This window comes from Triplophysa rosa, linkage group LG4 (genome assembly GCF_024868665.1).
Source record: "Triplophysa rosa linkage group LG4, Trosa_1v2, whole genome shotgun sequence".
NCBI lineage: Eukaryota > Metazoa > Chordata > Actinopteri > Cypriniformes > Nemacheilidae > Triplophysa > Triplophysa rosa.
The window spans coordinates 4,983,479-5,007,918 of NC_079893.1; the positions used below are offsets into that span (position 1 = coordinate 4,983,479).

General features: G+C 37.5%; 1 long non-coding RNA gene across 1 annotated transcript; it reads left to right on the plus strand.

Annotated features, from left to right (window-relative positions):
* The first annotated feature begins 2,606 nt into the window (after positions 1-2,606).
* Positions 2,607-9,327, plus strand: LOC130553579 (uncharacterized). Its single transcript, XR_008962874.1, has 4 exons — positions 2,607-2,756; positions 3,061-3,234; positions 8,161-8,269; positions 8,488-9,327. It is a non-coding gene; the product is annotated as an uncharacterized LOC130553579 (long non-coding RNA).
* The last annotated feature ends 15,113 nt before the right edge of the window (positions 9,328-24,440 follow it).

Here is a 24,440-nt window from a genome sequence, read left to right on the forward strand (position 1 = left end):
ATACAGTAGTACTCCACGCAGTGTTGGGCAAGTTACTCTGAAAAGTAATTAATTACTAGTTACTAATTACATATTCAATGGTGTAATTAGATTACGTTACAAATAACTCTCTCCAAAAAGTATTTAATTACTTATTACTAATTACTTTCTATATCCTACATCAACCTTGATTAGTTAAGTGATTCAAAGATAAACATGAAATGGGTCTTTTAATTCATTCAAATAAATAACATAAAACTACATAAAGTAGTATTATTAACTGACCAAAGTATTACAAATGTGAGAATTATACATTAAAGCACGGATTTTAAACGTAGACATTGAATTTTGATGTCAATTCCACTATTGCACACACATATTACACACAGTATTTAGTTTAATTACATCAGAAGTAACTGTTATTAAATTACAGGAAAAATAAGAGTATTCCCTTACTTAACTTTTTCAAGGGAAATTACAGTAACTACTTACTTAGTAACTAGTTACACCCAACACTGACTCCAAGGCACTTAAATATAAAGGTACACAAACATGGTATTATCATGTTAAATATCCAAAAATTACAATTCTTTAATTTTTTTATCCACCCTCTTGTCATTCCAAACGTGAATGACTTTCTTTCTTCTGCTGAACACAAAAGAAGATATTTTGAAGAACGTTGGTAACCAAACAACATCGCCCCACATTGACTTGCATTGTATGGACATAAACCCGCTAAATCATTTCTTAAAACATCTTCTTTTGTGTTCCACAGAAAAAAATACTTGTATACAGGTTTGAATGACATGAGGGTGAATAAATGATGACAGAATTTTTATTTTTGTAAACTCTACCTTTCCTAACATCATGGATGTCCAAATACCACACAGTACTTTTGTCAAAAGAAAGACCTAACGTTTATGTTTTTATTATAGAGTGCAATATAACATATTTTGTAGGTTTTTTTTTTATTTCTGTAGGTTCTGCTTGTATTACTGAATCTCTTGCGGCTTCTGTTTGGAGCTTTGGGACCGTGGCCTGTTACGCTTTTGCAGTTAGCAGTGAGACATCCACAAATATCCACTCACACACGACACATCTGTAAATATAAAGGTATACAGCAATACATCAATATTACCCATTATTACAGAAGAAAAAGAGTCATATACAGATTTTGATTGACATGAGGGTGAATAAATAAACAGACTCAAACAAACTGTCCAAACAGGAGAGAATGATAATATTGCTATTGGTCTGTATGTTGCGTAACAAGTGAAGCGTGTTTTACCGCTGTTGCCCCTTACTTTTCCGCTGCTTTGGGTTGTTGTGTGTATGTATGGGGAGGCCCTCATTCTCTTACAAATGGGCCGCGGCGGACTGGTGGGTTTGTGCAATAAAGAAGATGTACTGTTGGCCATTATCTGGAATCTGAAGATTATGCTCGTCTCATTGAACAGGAAATGTGGAAGTTGACATGCAGGAAATGTTACTCTGTGTTTTGGGGTCGAACGTCAACATTGTGTCACACTGCTAGCTTGCTGCACAGTTTAGGATCTGTTACAGTAAGTGATAAAAAATAGTTTAAGATATAATGTATGTACGCTGGTCCTAAAAAGTATGTGGACAGAATAAAGAATGCTAAACCCTCACTTGATATGGTCAAAATATGTTAGCTGTTTGTTCATTCAACATTATCTAATGCATATGTATAAATATATACAGCCAGTGGAAAAAGTTAAGAGACCATTGCAAATTTTCATTTAAAATCAACGTTTCTATTGTGCCCATTCAGTGTCTGTTGAATTTCAATAAAATCAAACCACAGGATTGACCAGGGGCGGGCTGGGAAGCAAAAACGGCCCTGGAGTTTTTGGCCCACATCGGCCCTACACCCTTTTCGTCGACGGCGAGGGCAGAGTTTAATTGCATTAGCCCTCCACCATTTCTGTCGACGGGGGGGGGGGGTGGTGATGTGTCATTGCGTTACATGTATATGTGTCTGTCTCGCTAATGCCTGATGTCCGTCTGTCCGGCCCGAGGGTCTATTACGGCCCCATACATTGGCGGCCAATCGGGAAAAGTTCCGATACTACAGATAGCCGGACCGCCCCTGGTCGCGGCCGTAATATTCTGGACTTTGACAGAATGTCCTACTGGTCAGTCCGCCCCTGGGAGTGACAAAGTCATCCAACAGCAATGTGAAAGACCGACAGCATGACAAGACACAGGAAAACTGAAATACAAATCCAGGTTACCACATACATCCCATACAACTTCTCCCACAAACATGTAGCAATATTACTGTCGTATTGCTTAAAAGTGAATATGAACTTGTTTTCTTTGCAGTATTTGAGGTCTGACAAAATACAGAGCATCTGTTATTTTAATCCGTTTCTCCAGTGTTCATTTTCTACAAATACATGAAAATAGAAATATAAAAAGAAATATTTGTATTTAAAATTTGGTAGAAATATTGTTAGCAGTTTACAGAATGATAATTTACTAAAACACATACCTATAAATAGTAAATTCAGAAAAACTAAAAATAATTTTGAAATGGTCTCTTAATCTTTGTTTAAATATTCTGCTTGTAGCATAAATGCCACTTGGTTTGATACTTTGGCATTTAATGCAATGACAACCATGCATTTTTAAGTGTGACTTAGGTGTCCAAATACTTATATATTTCTGTGATCTGATAGGAGTGCACTTAAGATGAGTCACAATCTACCTGCCTGGCATGTCCCTGTGCTACACTGATAACATCTCACGCTCGGGTGAGGCACTGAATGTTATTCTATCTGTCTTACAGTAATGCAATACTGTAATAAGAGCTTTGAGTATGTCCCAGAATGCACCTGGTCAGAGTATCAGCATGCGAGAATATCTATGAACAAATACCATTGCATTTAATGGTCCTTTTTTAGAGTGGCATTAGAGATTTGTGCACAAAGGTCATGGGTTCGATTTCCCATTGAATGCAGTAAATGTCGCTTTGGTTGAAACCGTCTGCCAAATGCATAAATGTAAATTTAGTACTTGTACGTGTCATTATTTAAGAATTAAATGTGTGTGTTGCAGGTGTTATGCTGCGTTGATAAGCAGGGCATTCTCTCTTGGCCCAGTCCGAACCCTGAAAATATTCTGTTCTTCAGAAAATCATTTTCATCACAAGAAACAGACAAACAGAGACAAAAAGAGATTAAGAGAGAATAAAAAGAGGTGGAAGAGTTTGGCTTGAAAGACCCTATGCAGGTAACAACCATAACTGTGGATATACAGTATTATGAAGTCCGTGCTACTCACACGTTTTTGACAACATGCTCATTTTAATGTATAGATATAAGGATGGTACAGGCAAAGTAGTTGATCTAATATATTAACTAAAATGTAAAATGTGTCGTATACAACACTGCATTTCCCATAATGCAGTGTACTTGAATTTATCTACTTCTAGTGAGGGAGTATTTCTAGTGTATGCATATCAGGTGCAAGCTTATTATTTAATAAAACCTACCAGAATGAAAGCACTTTTTCACAAAATGCAAAATTCATATTAAATATCAAAAATTAAAAATATGTCTTCATTTTCTCATCCTCAAGTTGTTCCAAATCTTCTGATGAATACAAAGAAAGATATTTGGAAGAATGTTAGCAACTGACGTTTCTGGGACACCATTGATTACCATAGTAGGAAAAATGATTGTAGAATTTTTTTGTTCTGTTTTACACGAAAGAAGATATTTTGAAGAATGTAGGAAAGCAAACAGTTCTGGTCACCTTTGACTACCATTTAAGTTTTTCCTACTATGGTAGTCGATGTCCCAGAAATGTCAGTTGCTAACATTCTTACAAATATTTTTCTTTGTGTTCAGTAACTCTATAGTTATATTTATTAATTTAGTGACGCATCAGTTATTTCATTTTATTAATGCAGTGGAGCGTCACTAAACTCCGCCTACTCGCTGTGAGTTGTGGGTAATATCAGCCGTAAGAGCGTGCGTCATTCTGCACTTCGAATTTCTACCGGAAGTAGTAGACCATCCGGGAATTCTTGGAATACTCTTTTCAACATACTACGATTTGGGACATACTAATTCTATTTTCGAATACTATTTAGGGCGGATAGTATGCGTATTGGGACGCAGCATAATTGATTTAAAATACAAAATAACCTTTTTCGACCACCATGCCAGCCCGCCGACCTCCCTGGGTCCTCTGCCACCTACTGCGGATTTTTGGTAAAACCAGATTGTAATGAAACAGATTTATGACATCCCCAACTAAATAAATTGGAAAGTTGGGAAGTTGATAAGCTTATTTATGTAGTTCTCCTAAATTTAATTGAATTTTACGATGTGTATGGAGCATTGTTTTTCCAAGATGCAACTCGCCAACTAGTAACCATTAGCCAAACTGCGTCATTGTAACTGTTCGCCTATCCCTCGTAACCTGAAATCTCCACTGAAAAATTTCAGCGAAACTGCATTTTAGTCATAACTGCTATAGGCTTACCTGTGTATCTGTTGGCTTCACTGCCAAAGAGGCTTTCGAACAGAGGATGAGTGTTGCTGCGTACACCCTGCCCTCCATCTCATCCTCCGGAGACCCAGGGGCGATTTCTCCACCTTCACTGTCTATGAGACACCTCCCGTTCTCACATCTCATCGCACTGCTGGTGCGCCACACACACATGCATCAACACGTTCTCAAATACGTGGACCTGTCACATATAAGGACAGGATGTATGTGACAATGGGCACATTCGAGGTTACTTTGTCATCTAGTTACATTTATGCATTTTGCATATTACACAGAAATCTCCATTTTCATTGGTCAGTTTTCGCGGGCATTTGCACTACTATAAATCAATTTACAGTAGAGAAGAATTACAGTAGTGAACATACATTTTCCCATAATCCTTTGCTATTTACAGTATAATACTGGTTACACATTTAACAGTATTACACTGTGCATATTACTGTAAAATACTGTTTAATTTACAAAAATCTGTTACAGTATGCCTATAGTATGTGCATTCAGTAAATATGAGCAAATATGACCAGTTTCACAATTTCAGAATTTAATTCAGAATTTTAAATTTTCATTTAGTTTTAGCTGACAAGAAAGCTTGATAACTTTTGCTCCAAGCCGTTACCTCTGCACACTTTTCTGTTAGCTTGTGCAGGAAGAAGATTGTTGATTTTTTATGGCTGGCCGGTGTGTGGTCGTTTCTTTCAAACCATTGTTGCAGCCACACGACCCGGAAATCGATGACACCTGTGTTGAACTGCCATTGAGCCAAATTCCAGACGCTACAGGTGTGTGATGATGTTGCCGTATGATTAGGGCTGTAGTCAAGTCCACCGTTGTCAAGTCCAAGACAAGTCCAAGTCCAAAGAGGTTCGAGTCCAAGTCAAGACCGAGTCCAAAGAGGTTCGAGTCCAAGTCAAGACCGAGTCCAAAGAGGTTCGAGTCCAAGTCAAGNGGTTCGAGTCCAAGTCAAGACCGAGTCCAAAGAGGTTCGAGTCCAAGTCAAGACCGAGTCCAAAGAGGTTCGAGTCCAAGTCAAGACCGAGTCCAAGTGAGACAGTCAAGACAGAGACAGAAAAAAATCATTACTACAAGACCACATACTTAACTATTGAGAATTTTTGTGATGCAAGAGACAGCATATCTTCTATTTTCATTATTGGTAATGATCAAAAAGACAATTTTATTTTACCTTAGGTATAGGACTAAAGTCACAAAGCCGAAGTGTAACTTCACATTTTTTTATTGAAGTGTAACAATCCTATTCTGCCAATAGAAAATGTAACAAATAACCAGCAAACACTTGAATATGTTCCCATTCTTGAACTTATGACTTAGTGTCCCCCCACACACTTTTTAAAGGAACTTTTTAACACCTTTGTGTGTGTGTGTGTGTGTGCGTGCGTGCGTGCGTGTGCCTGCCCGTGCGCGTTCGATAGAGGAGCTGCCAGATAGAGCAGAGGCCCCACGGCTCGTTTAAAAGCACGTTTCGGTGCCCATACTTAAATAATAACATGTTCATATCGAAATGACAATAAAAATACGAGCTTACGATATCTTGAAGCCCTACTTTCTAAACTCATAACTACTTTCTAAATATTCAAATGCAATGCTAACTCTGAAACATGGCATTAACTTACCTCTCTTTGTGATGCCTTTGCAGGTTTCTTACAAAATTGGATGTTGTCCCACAGGTTTCACAGTTTTGTTGCAAAAAGTTTCTTTTTAAGCGCACTGTCGATAAATTCTTTATGGTTTGTAAAACCAAACGTTATTATGCCGCTGCTCGCTGATGAATGATTGATGCTGTTCAGTTCGCGCCACGGACGAATCATTCATTTGAACCGGTTCATTCTTTTAAGTGAACCGGTCGAACCATTTCACCTGAATTGTTCGCGTTTGGCGTCTCCCGTAAACACTTAATATTACCCACAAATTAATTCAGTTCTTCACTTTCTGGCGTGCATGACAGTCCCGAGGACTTGAACCAATATACGGAGTTATTTAGTTACACCAACAGCACACACTGAACTGAACTGCTGTGTAAAGAGACAACTTATGAACACGCGCAGCTCTCGTTCTGTCGAGAGTCGGCAACAGTTTTCGGATCACAAGAAGCATGGTCTATCAATGTTTTGTTTTGAAGGAGAAAATACATATATATACTGTATATCTGGACTCGGTCGAGACCAATGACCAAGTCCGAGACAAAAGTCTGAGTGCAAATACCAACGAGTCCAAGACAAGTCCGAGATCATAAAAAAACGTCTCGAGTCAAGCACTACGTATGATATTGGCGCAAGTTAAAATATCAATAAGGAGGTTAAACCAACACTGTTTGATTTGATAAATCAACTATCAAATGTTTGATATGATAGTTGATTTACACCAAGATGAGAAACTTTTGAGTTTTTGGTTTCAGAACAGCTGATTTGAGTTAGTTCCATCAGGCTTACCTTGAGTTAAGCACGTGCACCACGACTATGAAAAGCCATGATCAATGGAGCTTTGATATGTCGATTCACCATGGCAACGGCACCAAAAACAGTGCATTTACTAATGTGCTGAAAATGACTGAAGTTTAAATGAATAAATAGATTAATTAATCAGTAAATGAATGAATGCAAAAAACCCCAGAAATAATAACAACCATTCTGTTCTCACTCAACATCAGTCCTCTAGTGTTGAGTGTGAGACAACATGATGTATTGAACAGTCGTTCTCAACAGGGGGGCCGTGGCCCACAAGGGGGGCCCAGCTGACTTTCAGGGGGGCCTCAGGATGACTAATAATTTAAAATGAGGCAAAATGAGCATTGAAATAAAACGCCTAAAAACCAAAACCAAAAACCAAAAACCATTTATACACTTATTAAGTCATTCATAGAAAACTACCATTTGTGAGAAAAAGTAAGGGAAAGAATATGCTCTGATGTAATACACGGCCACGATGGCTGATGTTATTGATGTAAGGATGCATGAGATATAATTTGATATGTCTAATTCACTGTAAAGAAAAATGGTACATTTTTAATAAAAATGCATGGGGAAATGACAAAAAGTCCTAAATCCCCTCCTGAAAATAAAATGACATTTTACTCACTAAGAATGTCTCTGTGTGATCAAAATGTGTACTCTTAATGACTGTATTAAATGAATAAATGAAAGAGGTACACCACTTGCACTCTAAAAAGGGGGAGGAGATTGAAAGAAACTCTGGGTTTCTCCCCATGTTGTTGTTTTTGTATTTAAAAAAAACAATGAGGTCGGCTGTGTGTTGACATATTGCGCAATAGCATGTCGGGTGTCCCGAGTTTGAGTCCCCCGGGTCATGGTGCCTTTTTGACTTTTGTTCCCCATTCTCTCAGAAATAAAGGCATTCAAGTCTGGAATGACATGAGTGTGTGTAATTGATGCAAGTATGTTCATTTTTATCACTTTAACGTGAACAATTTCTTCCTGCTACATTTCCAGGCCAAACTTCCAAAAGGCATCGAAAACATGAGGCCACACCTGGAGAACATTGATAACGTCCCACTTCTGGTTCCTTTATTCACAGACTGCACATCACAGAATGAGACGCACTTATTATTGTGCATAAACATCAGAATTTATAACACCATCATTTTTTTGTCATATGTGTGTGTAGCTGCATGTGAGATGGTGTGCATCATGCAGGAGTACGGTGAGGTGGTGTGTTGTCTCGGGAGCACTCAGAACATCAGCAACAATGCAATCTTCTTACAAAGTGACATCAGGTGATTCACCTCTTCTCATTTCCACACCACCTGCCAGGATCTAAATCACTATGAGCAGACAGAAACACCACCTAATCCCAGCTCATTGTTGCACAAACGTGCCAGCTGAAGTGTCATGCCATATTTAGCTCTTTGTTAGTGGGGTCATTGTTATGTGTTAGTCTGCGTGAAAGCATTACGTGCATATTCTTTTGTTTCTCTTTTTTTTTAATTGACAGGATTGCATTAGATCCTCTGGTTTCCACCTGTTGTTGGTCTACTTCTGATCTCTCTGTTGGGACTGGGAACGAGTCCGGATCCATGAGTGTGTTTCAGCTCCCTAGCGTCATCTGTGGGCTGACCTGTGCAGCACAGCTCAAACAACAGGACAAACACTGCACTGCACTGCACATAATTAAAGGGATAGTTCACCCAAACAGATCTCATCCCATATTTACTGCCATAGTAGGGAAAATAAATACTATGGGAGTCAAATGGGGGATGAGATCTGTTTTGTTACTGACATTCTTCCAAATATCTTCCTTTGTGTTTAGCAGAACAAAGAAATTTATACAGATTTGGAACAAACCGAGGGTGACTAAATGATGATAGAATTTTCATTTATGGGTGAACTATCCCTTTAAATGCTTTTGTCAAAGTTGTCAAATGCTTTTTAATACTTTTTATTGGTTAGATATTTGCAAAACCCAGTGAAAAACATAAAGGGCGACTAATAATAATAATGTATTTCAAAAAATAAAAATCCTGAAATATGGGGAAATGAGGTTTCAGAAGGACAGTGGCGATATATAAATCACTTTGCAAGATGACAATGTTAAAGTGTATTTCATTTACACTTTACATTTACATTAGGCATTTAGCAGACACTTATATATATTATTAGTAAGTATATAAGTTATAAGTTTAGTATCAGTAAGGTAGCCTATATGTTAACATTAACGCAGTATTCAAAGTGTATAGTTTCTGCACCACTAGCATCCACTTTTGCACTTTTTATAGGACCAAATGTACACTGTAAAAAGATCACATAACAAAAAAACAGTAAAACAATTTTTTTACTCAATTCAGTTTTTTCCTGTAAATTTGCAGTTGCTATTTGATGTTTTTTTTTTTTACTTATTTCCGTTAAAAAAATCGACAAAACAAACAGTAAATATAGTGTAAAGTTACATTTGTTACATTATACGTGAAAAAGCTGTAAAAAATAACAATAGAATTGTAAAATTAAAGTTTTTATAACAGTGTCCAGGGCATTTGTTTAATCATTGGACATTCTGCATTCAATCTATACATAACTTTTATTAGTAACTGTTTAGAAACAATTATTTCAAATATTTACATTTTATAGTTCTGTGTGGTATTAGTTACAAAGCAGAAAAACACAACACACTGTCCCTACCTCTCTCTCTCTCTCTCTCTCTCTCTCTCTCTCTCTCTCTCTCTCTCTCTCTCTCTCCCTGTCTCTGTTATATGTTATATACTGTATATAAAACTATTTTAAAATAAAGTCACCCTTTTCAAAAATGTCAAAAAATGTACTGTACTTCATTTTTTTAATGGAATTTTTTATAATAAAAATTAATATTGCCTAAATATATCAAATCGGTACACATACAGCGTGTGCATATACAGTACAAAAATAAGTCATATATTTCTATAAACTTGTGCTCAAACTTTACACTTTTATGCTCTGTGACACATGCTGACTGTTGTTTTGACTTTGCTATTTCTGTCAACAGTACTGAGTAACAATCTCATGATTTGCGTGTGTGTGTTTTATTTCCACAGATTCCGGCATGTGTGTGTCAACTTCCTCCTCCACTTGGCACCAGCGATGTCCTCTTCCTCTTCCTGTCCTGTTTTTATTTTCCCTTATTGAGGTGTGAACAAATATACCAACAGTAACCCATTCATTGTGCATTCAATGTGGGGTTTGAAAAGCATTATATAACAGACTCAACATTTACAATCACACACATAAATCCGCACAATACGTAATAAAATATAATGTATGGTAAAAGTCGCACACTTGTTTGTATTTGTCTGGTTCTAAACCTGAAGGGAAAATTTGTTTGTGTCAATTATAGTAAAAGTGTACCACCCCTTGACCCATTTATTTCTCTCTCCAGCGTGTCTCTTCTTGGAAAACCATCTGACAGTTCCATCATGAAAGTTCCTACTGGGGAAAATCTTCGATTCCTACCAAAAAAGGTAAAGGGATGGGAGCAGCCCCCCAAAAAAGTGCACGTGGTGTATCGTCTATGTTAGTACATCTTTCATTGCCCTTCAAAATGGTTTGCTGGTCTCACAGCCTGGTCAGCTTTTCAGTTGCTTTCAAAGATGTTTTGGACACCTCATATATGTAGATTCACTATAGTGGCTTATTTTCCTGTATTGCTCTGCAGACGTTGCCCAGATAGCACAATCCATCTGGTTTACGTCATTTACATCTGCAAGACATCTTAAATACATAGTTTGCTCATCTGCAATACGTCTCGGAGACGTCTGAACGTCTGTAATACGTCTGCTAAAGATCTGGAGATCTGCTGCTTAAAAACATCTGCTAAACATCTTAGAAAGAGCTGTTGTACATCCATTCTAAATCATAAACATCTTACAGACATCTTCTAGATGTCTATATGACGTCTGACAGCAGACATCTCCGAGACGTATTGCAGATGAGCAAACTATGTATTGTAGATGTCTTGCAGATGTAAATGCAGACGTCAAATAGACGTAAACCAGATGTATGTGTGCTATCAGGGTGCAGTTCTTCGTGTTTGTAGAGCAACCAGTGCAATTCTTCAGAATTGTTCACATTTATATTGAAATTCTAAATATTTGTTATTATTTTGTATTTATTAATGTTGGTTTTGACTGTGCGTGCGACTGTGTTTTTCCTCTAGAGGAATTCAACAGTGTGGTCTCCGGACGGGTACGGCCGGCATTCTGACGGTCTCTTTCTTGCTCTTGACTATCTGGGTATAAATTTTCCCTCCTATCACAGGCCTGTTCGGAATGTTTCTTTTGCAATGGCGTCTCATTTCCTGTGGCATGACCCCGACGTCCACCACACCTTTTATATCTCAGACGTTCCCATGGCAACATGGCTGTTAGCAATCCTGTGGCTCATTCCTCTCGTCTTCATCAATGAGGGCATCGAACTGCATGAGATCAGGTAAGAAATAACGTATAAAATGCTTAAAAGATCAGTAAAGTATGTAAAATATTTGAATCAAAGACAATTACATTTTCATGTAATTGACAAGTGTTAACAACAGCCTAAATACTTGCAGTTAGAAAGTTATCAGATTAAATGAACAAATTGTGTGTGCTTCAGGATGCGGGTGAAGTGCCAGAAACGACAAAAGCTGCAGTTTGACACCAAACTCGGAATGAATTCTCCTTTTTGACCAATCTGTCTGTATCATCTAAAGTCACTCATGTGTGAATATGCATTCTTTCACATTCACGCTGTATTAGAACTCGATTTTACATTTATAATGTAAAGTAGGCTTATGCACAGTTTTTCTGTATCTGTTATATTATATCGTGATATGGTTGGGGCCTCCGTTTGCCCATACAGGGTCTTTGTACACTGCCCCAAGTCCAAATAGCCCATCTTCATCTCTAATTCTGGTCTTTATAGATATTATTTCTGTGTCTTAGATACAGCTATTGGGCCCCGTGGGGTTTGGAGTTTGAAAATTCCACCCAGAGCTATGGGGAAAAAATAAGAAACGACCCTTAAAAAATAAGCAAGAGTATTTTTACAAAATAGTTTAAATGCTATTCTGTGTTTACATTATTTACCTCAAGGGGGCAGCACTGACAAAGGCCATGGCATCAGAAATCAGTCAAAAATGAAACAGGGCTTGTATCTTATTAAGACCACAGAAAGTTACCAAAATAGCCCAAACTGGCAAAACTTTTCCAATCTGTTAATTTTTGTATCTGTTATCTAACATCCTAGTCTAGGGTTGAGCTATTTTATGTATGGGTTTGAAGTATTACCAATAAATGAATAGAATGCTGTTCTTACAGTACATGGTTAGAAAAAAACCTATGACAATCAATGCCAGCAGAAAAATATTAACCATTAAAAGTGCAGTCTTTATATATTTTTGCTTAAAAATAAACAAAGTTTAGTGATTGAGCAATTCAAATCTGTGCTACCTTATAATAATGATTTAGAATCAGAATGAGAAGGAACTTTATCACCAAGTATGTTTACACACACAAGGAATTTGACTTGGCGACAGGAGCTTAAAGCTGTCAGGTCAGATTTCTTGGGAAATGTCAACCCTCTTGTCATTCCAAACCTGTCTAACTTTCTTTCTTCTACGGAACACATAAGAAGATATTTTGAAGAACGTTGGTAACCAAACAACATCGGTCTCCATTGACTTCCATTGTATGACACAAAACCACTGAGACATTCTCAAAATGTCTTCTCTTGTGCTTCACAGATGAAAACGACATGAGGGTGACTAAATGATAACTAAATTTGAGATTTTTGGATGAACTATCCCATATGTGCATTAAGTCGCCTGAAACATTTACAATACAGACCATAATTTCATAAATGCATATTTAAATAATGAAGGCTTTTTCAATACTTCTATTTGTGACCTTTTGGTGCTTGTGTGTGCTTACATCATACTGAAAGAATTCCCATTGGTCCTATATATAATCAGATGGACAGATGGATGTATGAAGTGCTGTCGATGAAAAAAATATTTGCGAGTCGCTGGTTCAGCAGATTTGACAGTAATTGACCTGTCACTCCGCGTTTGTGTGCGTTTCTGTGTTTATTTATTGTCTGCTACCTGAACCAACGCCTTAAAACGTCTAAATAGCTCATAAACGGAAACATGTGCGATTAATGATGTAAAAGTAGTGCTGTGTGTACATACACTAGGGAAGGTTTTTGCATGTGTGTAATATATATCTCGCGCCCATCTCCCCTTTGCGGTCTCTATTAACACAACAGAAAATGCTGATTCGGCATTGTGAGTACGTCGTGTGTTGGCCGTAAAACACTTTATCAGGTTCTTTACCTACGGCACCCACTTTCTCCCTTTCCATTAATCTTATACTGATCAAATGAAGTTTAACAAACGTTCAGTTCATCTAAGGAATACCACTCGCTGTTTGATTCGCTCATAGCTCAGCATGCGTGTGCGTTTACGTGTGTGTTTCTGTGATCATTTAGTGGCGATACAATTTCCTCTCATCAAGGCCAAAGGTTGCTAAGCAACCTCACCTGCAGTTAATGTCCTCTTGGCAGATGAGGCTTTGAATACAAGTGCTTATGTTCTTAAATAAAGTTACAAAGCAGCGCACGTTTTGCATCTGATTATCTTTTCTCCGTCTGGCCATGTTTGTGACTGGGTTTGAACTATTTCTGCATAATGACATCATTTTATGATTATTGTTTGAAGCCGTTGTGAATAATGTTTTCAAGATGATGTGATACTGTGTTGGCTGTTTAAATGACACACACGTACTCAAGAATAAAGGTCACATGTCATGTGTCAGTTCTTGTAGATATCTAGTACGATAAGAATAGAATAGAAAGGGATAGCTTACTAACTGAATACTGTACAGTATAAACTATATTTTACATGCAGTTGTTTAACAAAATGTGAAGTGCAGTGCATTATGCAACAATAAATATCAAATATCTGTTTGATTTTTACTGATCGGTGACTATGTTAGTATAGCTCAACCATTCATTGCAATACAACTGAGCAAACAAATTATTTTACTTTTATTTATAGAACATTTTTGTTTGTTGATACAAACCAACTTTTGGTCCCAAACCAGGCCAAAGCTGCATAAAGTTAATCCTGTTACATATTCTGGTGTAAATCTTTAGGATCAAATTTTAATATGATATTGATTTTAATTATACTGTTTTAATATTTTATTTTTATAAAGGAATGCAACTGAAATGTTGGGAACAGGGTTGAAAAAATAAAATCTTAAAAAGCAGCATCACTGTTATGTGGTTTCCTTGATGAAAAAGTGAAAATGTTTTTATTTCTTATTCAAATCTTTGGGATTCAGCTGTAATGTTAATTTTTAATAGTGTTTATTGTGTTTATTTTAGAAAGCAAGGCTACTGAAATTATGGTAACAGGGTTGAAAAAATCATATATAAAATACATTTAAAAAGCGTTACTGTAATATGGTACTTTGTTGTTATAGAACAACAATGGTTTTTATATTTTATAAGTCTTTAAGATTACATTTTAATGCATATTTTAAAATAATGTTTAATTAGTTTATTTTCAAAAAAGCAATGCTGCTGAAATGTTGGTAACAGGGTTGAAAAAAATCTAATCGTATATAAAATAAATAAAAAAGCATTACTTAAATATAGTACGTTGTTGTAAAATGTATCTAACATTTTTTAAATGTTTCTTTTTAGAAAGTAACACTACTGAAATGTTGGTAACAGGGTTGGAAAAAAAGCACTCTTATATCAAATAAATAATAAATAAAAACAGTATTATTGTAATATGGTACTTTGTGGAGAAAGAACAAAATGTTTGTACAGGTTTCAAGAACTGTTTTGTATCCTATTAATGAAAAGGGGTGACTTGTTTTATGTTATCTGTGGTATTTTTCCCCATACATTTCCATGCTTGTCCCTGCGGTCATTGCCTGTTAATTTACCTTGCGTGACCTTTTTTTGGGCTCGGCGCTCATGACTTGAGAAAGGACGAGACTGCAGTGCTTCAAACGTGTGACATCACCTGTTACGCTGTTTCACTTCATTTACTCTGCTGTGGGTGATGGCATTGATTTTTTTGCTGTGCTCAGTCCATCACGCAGTTGCCACGACTACGAAGTGTTTTCTGCATGTGCAACTACATTAAAAGTGTGATCTTTTAAGCTTTTTAAGGAAACGTCTTAGATAACTAATTACAATTCATTGAGACAAATTCAAGCTGTTTGAATGTAGAAATGCACCAAAGTTTTTGTTTAGTTATACTAATTATACAAAACAGATGTTTATTTAAAGAAACTTTTTAGGTCAATGATGAGTCGATATGTGAGAGAGACTAAAACTGTGTGTATGTGTGTGAGAATATATTGCCCATGTTGCAGTTTCAAAGCACCGCAGTCACAATGGAATGCAATAGGCCGGTGACCTGTTTAAATCTATAATCTAAATCATCCTCTTGACAGCTTCAATTCACCCAAACCGAGCAGAAAACACACACCTGACTTAATAGATATTTACATTTATCTCCATAATCATTTGAGGACGATCCAAGTCATTTGTGATGCTAAAACTTTTTTATACTTTCATGCTTCTGGGTTTGTCATTCTTATCAGATCTCTACGGCGACTCCTTGCACTTAAAACTACTCAAAAAGCTATTGTACTTTTCTTGTGAAACACACATAATCAGCTTCAAGGAACCACAGGAGGCATTTTGTAGTGATGTCATTATAATGGTAGTTATGGAAACCTAACACAGGTCAAAAAACTAATGCAGATATAGCATTACTGGCCGAGATTTACAGAACACGTAGTAAACACCCGTTATGCAAATGAATGACTAAAAGTGTCCCTTTCCCATAGACATAAGTAAGTCATCTTCTGTAAGTTATATTTAATTATACAATGAGAGATCTAATTTTACAGTAACAGCCAAAGGCAGCTTATTGAAAAAATGTCAGACAAAGAGCACAATAACCAGATGTCTGGAATTATTGGTGCACAACGCTTAAAGAAAAATATAATATTTCCTCTTTATTAGAAGTGTAATTGTGTGGTGTGTGGGTTTGAAAACAAAGGCTATCTGTGAAAAATCTATAGAGCTCTGTTATGACATCTAGATATTAAAACTTTGATCTAGAGCACAAATAATACAGAAATTTTACATCATAGGGCGCAATATATACGATTCTTGTGCGTCTGTGTGCGTGTCCGTGCGTGTGTGTGTGTGTGTGTGTGTGTGTGTGTGTGTGTGTGTGTGTGTGTGTTTGCTATAATTGTAAAGGCCTTTTTTTAAAAAGCCAAGTTAAACATATCAAAGAGGTAAAATTTTAGGTAAAATGAAAGGCTCACAAATCCGCCAAAATAATTTGGGGTAGGTAGGGGATTCAAAATATGGTGATGTTTCACAAAATGAGTTCACCAGAATTGGATCTTTAGTCATGATAATTACTTTTATCCAAACAAAAATACAACAGAGTTCTTATTCCGATAAATGTGTACTGTATCAAAGGTCAAAGGTGAGAAGCCACTGAAACCAGTAGGGATGAGCTCATTAAGAGCGCCAGAGAAAGTGTTGATGAAGAAGAAAGAAATCTAGAGCTAGAACGTTTACATTTTTTCAATTAGGAGATGCTTTTTATCCAAAGAGATTCACAAATGACGGAGCATTTAACATTTTGAAGCCAATAGTGAGCACAAACGAGACAAGTATTGAGACCCATGGAGAGATGAATAGCATAAAACAAAATTTTAAGTAGTTTGTTCAAAACAATGTGGAAAGTTAAGAATTAGTCTGACTGAAAGGTGAGTCTTTAGTTATTTGTATGGTGGTTGTGGGAAGGCTGGAAGCTCATTTCACCAGACCAGACAATCACCTAAAGGATTAAATAAAGGCACACAATCTCATACAGTCTACATGAGATCTTCTCGAAATTGTGGCCGGGCCCAAAGCAAAACAAACACGGGGTTGTCTGTTATTTTAAACCTGGTCTTTAAAGCAAATTTATACCATCGGGGGACTGGCGCAAAAGAAGCTGGGAATGTTTTGCCTTTATCTGGATCTGTTCCTAGGGGAATCCCTGTCCTCTGCATCTCACTTTCTTCCGGAAAGAAAGAAATTGCGCTGCTTTGGGCGACGCACGTCTGCTCTATGCAGTTGTGTGTGAGAGAGAGAGAGAGAGAGAGAGAGAGAAAGAGAGCGAGAGAGAGGGCGCGCACCGGAGTTCACCGCGACACAGAGCGCGTCACGAGTCCAGTAGAAACTTCAAGCTTCTCATGCGCTTCGGACCCGATTTCCCTAAGACGCGCCGAACTGGCACCCGCGCCTTTGAAGTGTTTGGAGTATAATGACATCATAACAGGAGTTTCCTTATCCTCGTCGCCAGATGTGACGGAGTTTTGCGCATTTTCGTTGTCTGTGCTTAAAGAATGGACGTAAAAGGGGGAAATGTGGAATAATTGTATGTGGCACTGGAAGCCGCAGTTGAGACCATGAGCCAGAACGCGCTGTCATTTCCAACACGGTAAGAAGAAACTACTCTAGATTTGCTCTGGACTCTGAGATTGATAATGTTTTATGCTTAAAAACCACGTTGCAAGTTGGCTATTAGTAGTTAGAAATTTAATTCAAGAAAGGTTTATAAGAAGTAAATAAAAATGTCCAAATGGCACAAAGCAGATACGGTAGGCTATGATGCAAATTCATGTATTGCAATTTTGATTCTCATCAGTTCTTGCTTTTGTTTAATGATGTTTAAAAAACTAAACATTTACTAGAGCAAGAGAATCGTTTTTAATATGACAAAAGTGCGATGCATCTTTATTTGACTAAAATCAAATCAATCCGTTTGGGGTTTTACGCACAAATTGTTCCAGTTTTAATGTAAGTTTCATTTATAAAACAAACAAAAAATTGTTGTGCTGTAATGAATAACAAACAAAAAATGCACAACTTGACAAGAGATCAACTATGATCACATGGTAAAAAACAGAAAAGGTGTGTTGATCACTTACGTAAAAATCGTGATCACCACAGCTCACACTCCTGAAAACACTTTAAGAAGGTCAAACACTAGTAATCCATTTCCACTTGTATTCCCTTGTTTTTAGAAACATTTACCATTTAATGATGTGAATGAGGAAGTTGGCCTTTTACTTAAAAAATAAAATATACCGTGGAGAAGGGGTTCTGCTGCGGAGAAAATGCGTTTTGGCTTCACTCTATTGATGGACTTAATGGTAATGAGCTGAGAACATGATTGATGTTCGCCTGGCTCACCTATGATTCAAGGAACTTGCAATATGTGGATACAGTGAGTGACATTTTTAATGTGCTGGGTTTTTACACAATGACTTTTAGCTAACATGGCTTTAAGGTTAGCTGACTCAAAATGAAGCTCATGATCATTTACTTATCTTCATGTCATTCCAAACTTTCTTTTATCTGTGGAACACAAAAGGAGACATGTTTTTTGTTCATACAAGGACACTGGATGGTGATGTATACAGTCATTTAACAAAAAGCATCATCAAATCTGATATCCTATAAAGTTCATGTGGTAAAATCTAAATTAAATGATTTTAAGGCCAAAATGTTAAATGACAAAACAGCTTTATGTGAGAATCAGACCAAAATTTCAAATGACATGCTGAAAACCTTCTTATGTGTTCCTTGGAAAAAAGCAAGTCTTGTGAAGACATTGGTTGATGACGTAACTTTGGGGAATTCCCAGTAAACCAGCCCAATGCGTATGAGTTAAATGTCTCTTGCGATGGAGGGTCGACATGTGAGTGACGTTCCCATCAGCAGGGTTGCTTTGCCACCCACCGTTCTGTCGTCATGACCACCGGTGAGGAGACAGAATCAGCCCTGTGGCCGGACCGGGTTGAAGTCAGCCTCACCGCACCTGGTCGGGCGGATGGCACGCGCCTCGAGGAGGCCGAGGACCTACCCGCCGGCCTTTCTGGAAGTGCTGAAGCGACATGGGAGTCCACTGGCAGCGTGGCAGAAGTGAAGGAGAACGAGCAGCTCCCGTATCCATCCCTGGCACCCGTGGTGTTCTTCTGCCTTCACCAGAGCACGCGACCCCGCAGCTGGTGCCTTGCGCTGGTGTGCAGCCCATATCCTTCCCATGTGTCCTTTCATTTCAGATCTAATTCACAGTGACAAACACGCTGCATATGTGTCGCCTAAGACTTGGCAGCTTATGGTCTATGAGAAACGGGCATGATGAGTGTTATGAAAGAAAAAGTGTAACAAATATCAGAAGTATGTTTTCATATACAGTGGATTTGTTTTCGTGGGAGGAGTTTATAATGCAGAGGTACAGACAGCGAAAGAAGGTATAGACACAACAGGAAACTAATAAAAAGAAACCAAAAATAAATACAGCAGAAATTTAATGCAATAATAATACAAGAAGTGAAACAATTTAAAGGTCCAGTGTATGAAATTTAGCGGCATCTAGTGGTGAGGTTGTGAATTGCAACCAACGTCTCACTCCACCCCTCACCCCTCCCTTTCGAAGCACTACGGTGGCTGACACAGCACTAGGATGTCTTCACGTTTTCGCTTCTTTGCTGAAGGAGATAACGTATTTACGAAATGTGCTCAGGAGAGCAGTTTGTCTGTTTAGGGCTACTGTAGATAAGAAACAACATGGCGTATTTGATGTAAGGGGACCCGCGGTGTATGTAGATAGAAATAGCTCATTCTAAGTTAATAAAAATACACGCTTCATTATGTAAGGTCTTTAAATACCTCTGAAGACATAGTTATGTATAATATATTGCATTTCTGTCAATAGATCCTTCAAATTTTACATAAAGTACTGTCACTTACAGATGTACTATTATACTAAAAAATATTTAAATGATAAAGACAAAATATAAAGTAATACAGCAGTGTAAACTACTAGGTAAAATGTCATAAAAATGAATAAATTAAACAAATAATAAATTACGAATGTATGTATGTATATATTAAGTTTTCTTAGAGCATAATTAAATTCAAAGAAAACATGCAAGGTAAAAGGTTGTCAAAATGATTACTTAAAATAATAGAACCAGTCTGAGTATTTTATGTTTTACAACAAAAGTATTTTTTAAGGGTTAAGGTAGAAATCGATTTTTGTGAATTGAGTTATTGTTTACGTACATAAAATAACCTGCAATTTTATGTTGCAAACAGAGATGGCGATCAAGTGCCACTACAAGGTATCAAAACAATTTACAGTACATGACAGTTAAAGGTACAGTTTGTAACAATTTTGCAGTAAAATTTCCAAAAACCACTAGGCCAGCGTTATTTATTTTGTATAGCTGAGTACTTACAATATGTACAAATGTTTCCAACTACTTGCAAATCGTGAGAAAATCGCCATTCTAAACAGTGACACGGGGCTGTGCAGTTGCCTGTCAATGGCGTCATATCCGTGTTCCCCTTTGTTAACGCCTTTACTATAGTAGAAACTGCATGACAACAGTGTCGTGGACAAATGCGGAAGTCGTGTCTAGCATCTAGCAAGCCACTAGCTTGTTTCGAGCAGTCACTTATTTATGGACCACAATTATATGCAACATTAATAAAACTTTATTACTTTACCTCATCCGCTAACATGATATCTCGTTCCCGTCTGATTGATGGCCATCAGCGGTGGAGTTGAAGACAACAGATCCCATCATTTCCACGCTCCTTCACAGCGTCATCAAGCTACGCCATTGTTTTGATCGTGCGCCCTCTAGCGGCGGTTTTTACAAACTGTAGCTTTAATCCTGATGTGTATAGTTTTAATTCATTCATAGTTCAATGCAGACAGTACAGCTGTACGTAACAATTCAAGTGTCAATTTCTCAAAAAAAAAGAGTGTAAACAGATCACCTTTGTGGTGCTTTTTAAACAGTGCTGTATTTGTTTGGGCGATCAACATAACACCAATGGCTCAACCAATTATGTGAGTTTGGGGCGGGAATATCTGTTCATGTTTCAGAGAACCTGTTTGACAACAGTTATTATATTTTTGCTGTTCCGTCTGGTGGCACAATAAATTACGCTCTTCACCTTTAATCAAGGGCAGTTAATGGATTAATTTGCTTACCAAATTAAGCATCAGATCCTTCACATGTCAAGACGCTCTGTGCTGCCAGTAGTCTCTCTCTCTTTATCTTCTCTCTGGTGGAGAAGTGCTTTTGTTTCCCTCTCACTTATTCACCGTCGTCCCTCACGTCTGGTGATGTTCGCTGTGGCCGTGTGCCAGCCCGGCACTAATGAATAATTGCTGCGCGCTGCGCCGTTTGTCCGTATTCTTCACCTGCTCTCTCCCCGATGCAATGAAATAATCATCACAATTATCCTGTATCGCTTTTTAAAGGTCTTAAGAGGCCATGCGAGGTAATGCAGCCTTTCACCAAAATATGAGGGAATTCTTGGTGATGTGTCATAAACTCTGTCTTGAGAGCATTTTTAAGAGAGTTAAAATTGATATTTGGAAATTACATTTAAATGTCATGTCACGCTGTTCCTTTTGCATGAAACCTCAGAGTTATAACAGCGAACACAAAGCAGCTCGGCTGTTATGTAATCACCGGCCTTCGCCGTCAGAGAGGTTGAGTGAGTATTCGTGTCTCCTCTCATACTCAGTGAGGTGAGTATGCGACTCAAACTCTTTCAATTCGGTTCAAATTTGTTTTGCAATGTTGCAAAGCAAAAAATACATTTTAAACAAGCAGAGGTGTAGGAATGGGGGAGGAAATTGCCTGGGGCCCCACTTTTGAGGGGGCCTCCGGGGGCTGACCAGTGAAACAGTCAATCCTAATAAAACGTGCAACCCCCTTCGCTGGGCCCTCTCTCCCGCTATGCATGCTATGATATCCACGAAACACGCGTAAAACGCCCCATCTTTTACTCTGCGTTCTTCAATCCTCGCAGTGCGTAGTGAACTTCAGAAGAAGAGAGTAAGGTGTGTGCATTTACAGCTATTTGCTATGACATTTGCATATGTGCTGTTCTTTGTTATAAATGCAGTTTACATAATGTGATGCTGGAGCAATACAATACAGTTTCACATCTACTGTAAAGTTTTCACTTTGTTCGTCTCATCAACACACTATACAGTTGTTTACCTCTTAATAAAGCGCTTCACGCCCATCATTGAGGCATAATTAAAGCGATCCTGTTGCTATTTTCATTTTGATTTAAAACATATAGAATTAAGTCTTGCACAGAAGTGACCCACAGCACTCGTATAAACTGCTTATCAGAGTCGATGGCAAAGAAAGAAAAATATTTGTTTTTGAACAAATACTATTAACAAACAAATGTCAGAAGGGCCTCGTTGAATAATTTTGCATTGGGCCCCCACTTAAATTAGGTTCGCCTCTGTAAACAAGTAGGCTAGTATAGACATTAAAACAGAACAGAAAATGTCTGGCCAATTCCAACATTATGGATATGACATTATGAGTCAAAACTTGCAATATAGATTCACAGAGAATGTATTTATACCAATATTGAATCATCCATTTATAATTTTACCTGTCCAGACATCAGAAAAATATCCAGACATGCACAAGTTTTCTGTTTTAAAAGAGAGAAAAATGTATGTGACAAAAAAAGGACGCACATTTTGAGAGAATTTATACTTTGTAGGAATTCTGTGAATGAAAATGCACAAAACAGAAGAAATAATACCCAACAAATGGAGAAGGGATGGCTCTTTATAGAACATAAATATTTTATTTTAATTTTCATGTGCCCGCTTATGAGGAATATCAACCGTTATGGATGTGACAATTCGCTTAGCAGATTATGGAAACTATGCTTTAAAAACACACACAAAAAAAATGCTTTAAAAACTTTAAGGGAGACTTCACATGGGTATTTAAAGCGAGACGGTCCTCACTGCAGAGCACGACATCCAGGGTGCGTGCTTGGATCCAGATCCGACTCCTCCCACTTTATATACTCCGCCGCAATTTGGAAAAATGTCATCATAATTTAGTATACGCCTGTAAGTAATGATCACAGTTAAATATGTTAACCCAAACCCTTACCCTAAATCTTATAAAATATGTTATTAAAAACACGTTAATAAATAAAGTTTGTCTTCAGCAAGTTTGTTTTTCTGTCAAATTAATAACGACCAATCACAATGCAATGGGAGGAGACTGGATCTGGATCCAACCTTGCCCCCTGGATCTCGCGTTCTGCAGTGAGGAGCTACTGTAGTATTGACATCTGATCAGTATGATGAAAACCTTTGTTGAAAACTTGATTTTTTTATCTCAAGGTTGACATTTGCATGGAATTGATTGTAGGTTTTCCTCTTCTGGTACTTACAAGTAAACATTTTAAAAATGAACAGTAGTGGATGTGCGTGGTTGTGTATGGAGGTTTCTTCTGCCATTGCACGTATAGTATGCATGTAAAACAAGTTGAGACTGTATTTACATTTTTGATGTAAATGTGAGTTGTGCTTGACTGCTTTCTCATGCAAAACTCGTCACCGTGTTGTTACGCGGTGTCCTTTTCACCTCTTTTTATTATCTAGTTGAAAAGTTCTCATACTAGGAAAAGTAACAGCACATCTCTGCTCAAATGTGCCGAAGGGTTGCATGCTGAATTTTAATGATGAAGATTAGTGGTTTTGGAAAAACTCATTTCAATGTTAAGTATGAAAAATAATAATAGTGATGCATGCTGCACTGATAGATGGTCAAACAAACACAGTCCGGCATCATTTCACCGCTTGTGTGTTTCTTAGCCCTCAATATATGTTAACCGACACACTTTTAAACAATTAAAGCAAACATTTACTATAAGATATTAGTTTAAACACGTACAGGTACGTACATGTGGCTGTGTCGCAATAACAGAGTGTGAATGAGATTTGACAGGTTTTAATTGTTTTTCCCATATGTTGGGGTTATATGTGGTAATTAAGAACCCGGCATTCCTTTGTGCATATGTTTATTCTACTCCGTGATTGAAAGGACATTCCCACAGGAAGACAGAATAGACTTTAATGGGACGAAACAAGCTAGAGCTCGTCAATACCTGTGTGTTCATGCGTGAGTGTGGATATAGAGACATCAAGAAAGTGAGGGGATGTCAGATGCTGACATTATTTTCAAGGGAGATATGACGGCATTCATCTCTCAAGTGTACGTGCTTATGTACAACACAATCGCCTCAGAAACTATTAATGACAGCAGTGCCAAAACTTCACTGATTGGTAATCGCCATGGCTACCGTCACTAATGAATCTCCCGGGTTACAGGTGCCTGTCATCGCTGTCCGGGTAACGGCATTGGTTTCCAAGACAACTGGAGTCACTGCTGTAAGCAAGGGGTTCATACAACGATCACCAGGAGAGAGAGAGAGGGGGGAATAAAAATAAATCAAAGAAATGTAAGATAAATAGAATTAATAAAAAAG